Raw genomic sequence first — 9908 nt, 5'->3', positions numbered from 1 at the left:
ATTCCTGCTATGAACAGTAATGAGAGAAAATAAGCCATTGTACAGGAAAAAAAAATTGTCACTGTCTCTTTGTACTTCCCATCCATCTGGATCCATCTGTAGTCTCTTGTTTTACACTTAGATTGTAAATTATTTGGGATACGGACAATCTTCTGCTCTGTGCTTGCCTCTATACTTAATGCATTGGAGCCATGATCCATGATTGGGAAACCTTGGTGTTACAGAAATGCAAATAAATAAATAGTAGTTGCTGCTAGCTTTGTGTCTTCCACCCACTATCACATTGGGCTCTGTGATGGGCATCTTGGAGAACCTGCGTAGAAAGGTTGAAGGGTGGCAGCATGGGTGTGATAGAGCTCCTAGAAAAGAAAGCTCTGATGTGTTGTTGCTCATGAATCCTCATTGCTTCTTTAAAAGCATGAAGTGTTAACAAAGACACTTACCATGTAGCTGACTGTGATTCTCTTTCTTGAATGTTCACAGCTGAACTGCCAGCCCTGGCCGTTGACTGCGGGGCTTGGGCCATTACTCACACCTGATGTTCCCTGTGTAGTTAGGTCATTCAATCCTTTATTGCTGTTTAAAGGAAACACCAGTTTTAGGGGAAACATTATTCCTCCTATTCTGCCTAATCTCCTTGTGATTCCTGCGATCATTTAGTTTGGGCATTCACTCAAAAAGGCAGGCCCCTGTGATGTGACCTTCAAAATGGTTGACTGTAGCCAGTGTTATATATTTCTCTCCTTCCAGTGGCTGCCCACTTCCCTCCCTTACCCTTGTTTAACTTACGGAAGTTGAAGAAGCGAAAGTCAAGGCTGCTTCTTGCTGCGAGAGTCCCTAGAGAGGAGCACTGAGGCAGAACAGCTAAGCCTGAGCTGGGTGGAAAATGAAGTGAGGAGAATGAGCCGCAGAGCACAGAACAAGCGCCACCGCTGCCGTTCTCTCCCTGGAAAGTAAATAAAGGAGAAAAACAAGGACAATCGTTTTATGAAAGAGTGACAGACGGAGCAAAGAAAAAATAGACAGGGAAGAGGGGAAGGACAGAAGAGCACAGGGGAAGAAAATATGGAGGTAGGGAAGGAGGGGAGGACACAGAAAGGGAGAGAAAGTAGGAAGGAGAAAAATGAAGTGCCTTTCTGCAAGCTCAGAAACAGGGTTACTTTTCAAGTGTTCTAGTTCAGGTCTGAGCAGAGCCTGGCTTATTGCCACAGATACAGGACTCAACTCGATTCCCTACAAAGCATTGAAAGCCACTGCTGGCCAGCCCCATTCTCTGGCAGGCATTTCGCTATTGTCTCCCTCCCTTTCCTTTTCTCCCTTTCCCCCTTAAAGAACTCAGATTGGCCTTGCTATCTGTACAATCTCTTCTCCACCCCTCATTATTGCTTCCAATTACCAGGGCTTTTGCAATGACTTTTAACCTAGGGATTGGCAGCCCTAGGGACTCATACTCTCTTTTTATCCATGATATCTATAGAGCCTGGTAGTCTGCTTTGGCCAGCAGCTTGGAGTGGTAGGTAAGTTTAGTCTTCCAGGTACGCTCGCTTCTATGGTCACTGTGTTCTGTCCGTGCTATTGGAGTTTATTCAGTAGACAATAGTAGAGTAGTGCTGGTCACTGAAACATTCCTGGTTGCTTTACAGACTCATCATTGGAAGTTGGAGAATAATTTGAGGTTATTAATCTCTGAGACCCATGATGTCATTTTTGCAGATTCAGTTCTCTAGACATAACTGTGCTTTAAACCAGAAGGGTACCAGGTGGGGTACACAGCATGTGGCATTCTTCAGAGAGAGTGACAGAAATCTTGAGACTAAGTCACTTTTGTGGACTGCAAGTTTACTGGCTTCTGGTCCTAGCATTACCACAAACTTGCTGTATGACCTTGAAATGGGAGACTTAATGCTTTGAGTTTGAGCTTGATTATCAAGTCCCAAATATCCTTAGTTCCCACAGGGTCCTGCTGATATTGTTAGAGTTCAGCAGCTCTGAAAATCAGGCTTAAATTGGTTTAGTTTGGACAGCACAAAATTGTGAAACTCTCAAACTTACTGTTGCTTTTGAAAATTTTGTCCTAATGTCACCATACCTAATCTCCTTTTCTGTACAAAAGGAATAATGGTACTTTTCCACCTCCACTTTTCCACCTCTACCTCTTGTTTTCAAGAGCTGTATAGGGAAGGTGTAAGGGATTGGAACAGGACTATTATTATTATTGGGGTCAATAAGGAATGAGGCGCTTGAGGAATCTAGAAATCACTGCATGATGGAGGGGAACTAGTCTAGATACAAGCAAGAAGGCAGTGAGGTTGAAACAGATCTCTTGGTTCGTGGGGGAAGGGCTTTGGCTTGTGGGTAGGCTAGGATCAACCAAATGAAGAATGATAAATTTGAAGGGGAAAAAGACTGGAACATTTCCGTGCGAACTAGCACAGGTGAAAATGTTGGGCTCATGTTATCAAGGAATAGGGTTGGTATAGTCTAGGTTAGCTTTCCTCATCCATGTGCCCCCTCCCTAACCCTTACACTTGAGAGAAGGAAGTTGGGGGGTCAGCAGCCAATGTACTCCATTGTGTCTCTGCTAAGATTGTCAGCTATGACAGTGGTTGTTTTTAGGTGGGTGATAGTCAGACCATTAACCTTATAGGTTCATAGATGTAGGGTTGGAAGGGACCTGAGCAGATCATCAAGTCCGATCCCCTGCCCTGGGCAGAAATGAATACTGGGCTCGTATGACCCCTGGTAAGTTTAAGCTCATATGACCCCAGCTAGGTAATTATCAAGCCTCCTTTTAAAGACCCCTAAGGTAGGAGCCAGCACCACCTCCCTTGGAAGCTGGTTCCAGATCCTGGTCATCCTGACTGTGAAGTAGTGCCTCCTGATGTCTAGCCTGAACCTACTCTCAATCAACTTGTGGCTGTTATTCTCTTTGTTACTCCCGGAGGTGCTCGGGGGAACAGGTTCTCACCCATTCCCCTCTGGTCCCCCCGGTAAGTTTATAGATGGCCGCTAGATCCCCCCTCAGCCTTCTCTTGTGGAGGCTGAACAGGTTCAGGTTCCATAGCCTCTCCTCGTAGGGCCTGCCCTGCTGACCCCTGATCATGCGAGTAGCCTCCTCTGGACCTTCTCGATGCTGTCCACATCCCTCCTGAAGTGCGACGCCAAGAACTGGGCGCAGTACTCCAACTGTGGCCTGACCAGTGTCGCGTTGAGGGGGAGGATCACCTCCTTGGACCTGCTCATGATGCATCTGTGGATACATAACAAGGTGCAGTTAGCCTTACTGACCACGTCCTCACATTGGTGGCCCATGTTCATTTTAGAGTCGATAAGGACTCCATGATCTCTTTCTGCCACTGTGCTTTTGAGAAGGGAGTTCCCAGCCTATAGCTATGCTGCTGGTTCATCCTGCCCAAGTGCAGTACCCTGCACTTGTTGGTATTGAATCCCATCCTATTCACATTCATCCACCCCTGTAACTTGACTAGGTCCAGTTGTATCCTGTCCCTCCCTTCTGGCATGCCCACCTCACCCCAAATCTTGGTGTCGCCAGCGAATTTGAACAGGGTGCTTTTCACCCCCCCATCCAAGTTGCTAATAAAGAAATTGAACAGTACGGGCCTGAGGACCGAGCCCTGGGGGACTCCACTGCCCACCTTCCTCCAGGTTGAATATAACCCATCTACCACCACTCTCTGGGTGCGGCCCCCTACCCAATTTGCGACCCATCTGACTGTGTAGGCATCAGTGCCACAATCGCCTAGCTTTTTAATGAGAATGGGGTGAGAGACAGTGTCAAAGGCCTTACTGAAGTCCAGAAAGACTACATCCACCGCGACACCTGCGTCCAATGATTTTGTGACCTGATCGTAGAAGGCGATTAGGTTGGTCTGACAGGACCTGCCTCTAATGAACCCCTGCTGGTTGCCCCTGAGCATCATCCCCACTGCTGGTCCCTCACAGATGTGCTCCTGGATAATTTTCTCAAAGAGCTTCCCCAGGACCAAAGTAAAACTAACGGGCCTATAGTTGCCTGGGTCCTCCCTCCTCTCTTTTTTGAAGATGGGGACCACATTGGCCTTCTTCCAGTCTTCTGGCACCTGGCCAGAACAACATGAGTGCTTGTAAAGCCATGCCAGGTGCCCCGCGGTGACCCCTGCCAATTCCCTCATCACCCTGGGGTGGAGAGCATCTGGACCTGCTGATTTGAACAAGTCCAGCCCCTCCAGAAGTTCCCTAACTCGGTCCTCCCTGACCTGAGGCCTGGCAGAGTCTCTCCTGAGTCCATCCTGAATCCTGGTGAAGGAGATGTCTCGGTCCCTGCTCAGATAAATGGAGGCAAAGAATTTGTTAAAAAGGTCTGCTTTTTCATCTGGTACAACCACCAGATTGCCAAGTGTATTCTGCAGGGGCCCCACATTGCCTGGTGCCTTCTTTTTACTCCCCATGTATTTAAAAAAGGACTTTTTGTTGTCCTTGATCCTTGTTGCTAGCCCTAGTTCCGTCTCTGCCTCAGCCTTCCTAACAGCCTCCCTACAGACTTGAGTGATGGACATATAATCCTCTTTGGTGATAGCCCCTCCCTTCCACTGCATGTACGCCTCCTTTTTGGCTTTCAGGAATTCCTGAATGCCTTTGGTGAGCCATGGGGGCTTTTGAGCATTCTTGCCCCCTTTGACTCACGTTGGGACTGTCACCCCTTGGGCTTGGAGGATCGTCTTCTTAAGGAATGACCACTCGTCTTGGACACCTAGTTCTCCTACTCTCCGGGACTGCAATGTCTCTCCTACCAATCTCCTCAGCTTGTTGAAGTCAGCCCTCCTGAAGTCCAGGGCTGCTGCCTTCCTGCAGGCCCTTGACACCCTGCACTGGATGGTGAATTCCAGTAGGCGATGATCGCTATCACCCAGGTGGTCGAGAGCCTGGAGTCCCCTCACCAGGTCCAGCAGGGCATTCCCCCTGGTGGGACTATGCACCTCCTGGGTTAAGTGGAGGTCTTGTATTTCAGCCAGGAACCTATGTGAGTGGTCAGACCTGGCTGACTGCTCCTCCCAGCAATCCTTGTTTCTCCTTGGGTCTGTTCAGACATGTATTCTCCACCTATCTAGTTCTAACTGTGACAGCAATGTCAGATAGCCAGCCTGCCTTCCTTCCTTCCAGAAGTGTTTTTTTAATGAAGACAGACCCAAACAGCTATTGTATGGTGTTGTCTCTACACTGTCCAAGCTAGATTTGCTGACATAGCTCTGAAGTTCTTTATAGCCTAGTCTTGATCTTCCACATTGCGTGCTCCTCTTTTCTTCACATTCATGGCAAAATATGTTATTGAATTAAGAATATGGCAATCAAATTTCATAATGGAGTTAGTGAGTTAAATAATAGATTGTAAGTAATACAGCCACAGAATGGTACGATAGTCAGAGCAGCAGGCGGCAAAAGGCTTGAGAGAGAGCAAGATGTGATTTTCACATGAAAAATATCCTTCCTCCCAATAAAAGGGAGTATTATAAAGTGGGATCAATTAGCTGGTATTTCCTTTTCTTTTCCTTTTGTTTTGCTGGCTCTGCAGCTGCAGGTTAAACTGTCTGAGAGCACCGGTGAGCAGGAAAGAACAGGCTGTGCTGCTCTGTCAGTTATCTGTTAAGCCTCTTAATGCATTTATTCCTTTCCTCTGTGTCATTAATGGATTCATTATTCGGACAGGGAGATAGGTGCCTCATATGCTCCCATAGCCAGTTATTTCTTTCTCATCTGGAAAGAAGTCAGGAGGTGAAAATGGCAGCCATGGTTGAACAGACGCACCAATTAGCTTGTCTTTACAAAGAAGAAAGCCAGATTCCAATACCTGACCTATATTCTTTTTTACAGAGAATGTAATATCTTTTCATGACCAGTTTTTCAAATAAAATGGAAGGGGAGTTTGTGTGTGTGTGTGTGTGTGTGTGAAATTAGTTAACGTTAGTAAATGAAACAGATGGAAGCTTGTCCTGAGGTTTTAAGCGGGTGAATTAGTGCAGAAGAAATGGTAGCGAGGCAAACTACAAGGCAGTATTTTTGGATTGGGGCTGGTCCTGCATTCATCTCTGTTAACCCTTTCTTTGCCCTCAGCCCCCTTTTCTTGGAAATACTCGCTCACTCACTCTAATTGGTACCTGCCCTCTTGGCATTCAAAAAATGGGGCATCACAGCCCAAATCATCTCAGTATCTCTATCAGCTGCTTGTGGTAGGGTGTGAAGAGCCAAGCCATGAACTGAATGAAAAAGACCTTGGGGTAGGTGCCTGGTTACTTTAGACAGCCCTCGCAAAAAATGGAACCTCTTGGCAAATGTTGTTTCCTCTAGCTATGTTCTGCCAGCTGGACAGGAAAGTCGCATGGTCACATGTATTATAGGCAGTCCAGAGATGTAAAAAAAAAAGAAATCAGCCTGCACACCTGCCTTTTGTCTACTGGTAGGAAGAGTGCATCAGCCAATGACAGTACTGCCATCTCTGTCCTACATCCAGGATAAAAGCCATGTGGAGAAGAAATCTAAAAAGCATTTGCTTTGCCATTACCTTCTCAATTACCATCTTCAAAAGGAGCATGAATAGCAGAGGTTCTACAATAAAGGCGTGATCTTGCTCCCATTGAAGTATTTGGCTCAACATCCACTGGCTGTATGGAGGTAGAAGCAGGTCCTAACTGGATAAAAGGTGAATATACAGAGTCAGCTTCTGAGAGCTGCTGTCTGCCAGCAACTGCCACTGACTTCAGTGTGAGATATATGTACTGTACTCAGCACTACTGAAGATTTAGCCCAGGCTATAGTGCACTTGAATTACCTTACCAAGATCAAACTTTTGTAACAATTAATCAAACTTTGCAAGATTGCTGAGGTCTTGTGTTAACTTGCTGTAGCACCAGATCTCATTTAAGTTGCCTTGGTGGAAGGATCTTGTCCCAAGTAAGCAGGATTTGCATCTCTATTAAACAGTAGTCATTGTCACTAAATATTGTTGGCTCAACCAAGTTCCTTGTGGAATCCAATGCTTAAGCTTACTTCCTTGGGGAAGCATGTCCCAGCTTAGTGGATTACCCACTAAGTTACATCCACAGACTAAGGCAGACAAGGTTCTTTGGGTAAATCTGATATTTTTTATTAGACTAGTCAAAATAGTTGGAAAATTCTTCTTTGCAACCTTTTGGGTACAAACAACCTTCTTCAGGTCGAGGAGCATCTGCAGTTGTTTTGTGCTCACCTGGATGGGCTGGAAGCCACAGACTAATGCAACAGTTCCCTAATATACATTTGCAGGGTTTCATGGTCTTGTATTTTGGCCTGTAGTGTCAGGAGCTGTAAAGATACAGGGAGGATTATCAGCTGCTGCTTGACAATCTCACAAACTGACCTTGGTGCATAGATGGCTACAGTAGCTTGCACACTGTTTCATATGGTGTCATGAGAAGTGAGGACAAAATCTAAGTTGCTTGTAACAGATGTCCCAAGTAAGGGCCACATTTTTATCTGGGCTCAAGCAAATGCATGCCTCAGAATTTGCCTGTTGAGCATTCCACATGGTGCTGACTTCCAGACCTGATATGAAAGTGAGGTCTTAGCTATTGAAGATCCTGAGGCACTTTTAGTAACAGTCGGCTCCAACAACCTGGCCAAAACTAGACTCAGTTTAATTTATCTCTCCGTCCTGAAATGCCCCCTCAAATTCTTTTATGATACTCCAGAGCACATGTTCTCTTTCACACAAGATCTGGCTGCTTTATATAATATGCAGAATGTCCTAAGACCCATTAAGCTGAAAGGAGTTCCAGAGATATTAGTTACGATTTAGATTTAGCTCCTGTATCAAACAGTGCAGAATGTGCTATTCAAAGCAGCTAGAGTTCAGTGGACTGCATCTGGGCTCTGCTGGCTGCTGTGGGAATCCGTGGTACCTCATCAGTATCTGCAGGGTGACCCCACACTTAATCCTTGTTGGCTCTTTATTTAACATAAGCCAGGGAGATACAGCAGAGGCCTATAAGCACCTTTCTACACAGGCACTTCACAGTGCTTCCCATCCCATGACTTTGCTGTTCTCCTGCTTTTTTTCTGAGCAAACCCAGGTGGAGAATGAACTCCTGACCCCCTCCAATGGGCAGCTAACATCTGAATTGGGGAGATAAGGACAGCAGGTAGGGAGGGGAGGAAGGCTCTGCATCAGATCTCATAACTAACTATACTTCTTTCCGTAGCTCTGGAGGCCCTAAAGTGGGAGGGAGCAAGGCTGTTTTCAGCAAAGGCAGTAAACTTGTTCTGGCATTTGAGGGCTCTCCCCTAACCAAGCATCTCTTGTCAACTGATCCCAGGAAGCCAGATGTTAAATAAATATTAGACTAAGAGCCACTTCCTCCTGGAAACAAGCCACTTGATAGATCAGAACATCCTGCAGTGTAGCAACTATGCCATCCAGCAAGAGAAACACTGAGACTTTGGCAAATGGTGTCTTCTGGGGCCACTGCCTCTGTGCACATAGCCCTCTTGATCAGATGGCGGGACCCATTTTATTACACAGAGTAGTACCTCATTCCATGTCAGTAATTCATACAACGCGAAAGCCTTCCCTTCTCTCTCCCTTGCATGCAATGGGATGGTATTTTTTGTCATTCAGGAACTGTCCCTTTTGATGAGAAACTCAGCTGGTTGTCAATGTCATTGGCTATGAACTGCAAGCAATGAGAGTTTCTAATTATTTCACATACAGAGGAAAGCTACAGGGTCTAGAGGAGCCTGGCAGCCAGGATCATCTTGAGTCTTATTTCATCTCTGTCACAGGCTTTGGAAAAGACCTCTCCCTCTCTGGGCCTCAGGCTCTCTACCTGTAAAATAAGAGTAATAATACTACTTGACCTGTCATGGGATCTGTGACGTTCAGTTAATCTCTGCACATGCCTTTGAAGAGATGAAGTGCTACATGTTGTGTCTTAACTGGAGATAGCCCCATGCTCTGTTTTATTCAAGAGATACAGCATCCCTCTTGTGCTGCCTCTCTGTAGGCAATGACAGCTGAGACATGAAATGAGATGTGGTATACTCTAGAATGAGTATGGTGATAAATTCCAGGAATCTATAGAGTGGGAGGGGGAAGGCTGCCAGAGGTGACTGAGGGTAAAGTTCATGCAAAGCTGTCAGTGATAAAAACTCCTTATCTCTAGGACCCCTGTGGGCTGAGGGTCTAGTGGGTATGCAAGGCTAATTCATTAATCCAAAGCTGGATCTGGTAAGGAAACCAAAATCCAACCCACTCAAGAATCAGAATTGGTAGATGCTGTGCTCTTGGCTCTACTGGTCTGGAGAATGTTGCCCAGCCCAGTTTAAAGTCATTGTGGAAGGGAGTGACTTACCAGTTGCTGTCATTTCAATGGTTGTGTTCTCAATACACAACATTGGACTCCACACTAATTAATATCACACTTCAGGATGGATGTGGAAGACCTGGAGAGGTTTCAGAGGAGGGCCACTCACCTAGTTAAAGGCCTACCCAAAAAAAACCCTATGTGGACCAATTGGGAGACCTGAACCTCTTCGGCCTCCGAAAGAGGAGGATGAGAGGTGATCTCATAGCTGCCTACAAAATCATCAGGGGGGCCCCAGCAATAAATAGGGAATACAGTGTTTACCAGGGTGCCTGTCAGGGTAACTAGAAATAATAGCCACAACTGGAAGAGAGCAAAATCAGATTGGACATCAGGAAAAAATTATTTGCAGTGAGGGTTGCCAAAATATGGAATAAGCTTCCAAGGGAGGTGGTGCTGTCCCCTTCCTTGGAGGCACTTAAAAGGAAATTGGACGGACACCTGGCTGGGGTCATCTGACCCCAGCACTCATTCCTCTCCAGGGCAGGGGGTCAGACTTGATGATAACATCTATGA

The sequence above is a fragment of the Alligator sinensis genome, unplaced genomic scaffold (assembly GCF_000455745.1).
Source record: "Alligator sinensis unplaced genomic scaffold, ASM45574v1 scaffold1195_1, whole genome shotgun sequence".
Classification (NCBI taxonomy): Eukaryota; Metazoa; Chordata; order Crocodylia; family Alligatoridae; genus Alligator; species Alligator sinensis.
This window is presented reverse-complemented; position numbering follows the sequence as displayed.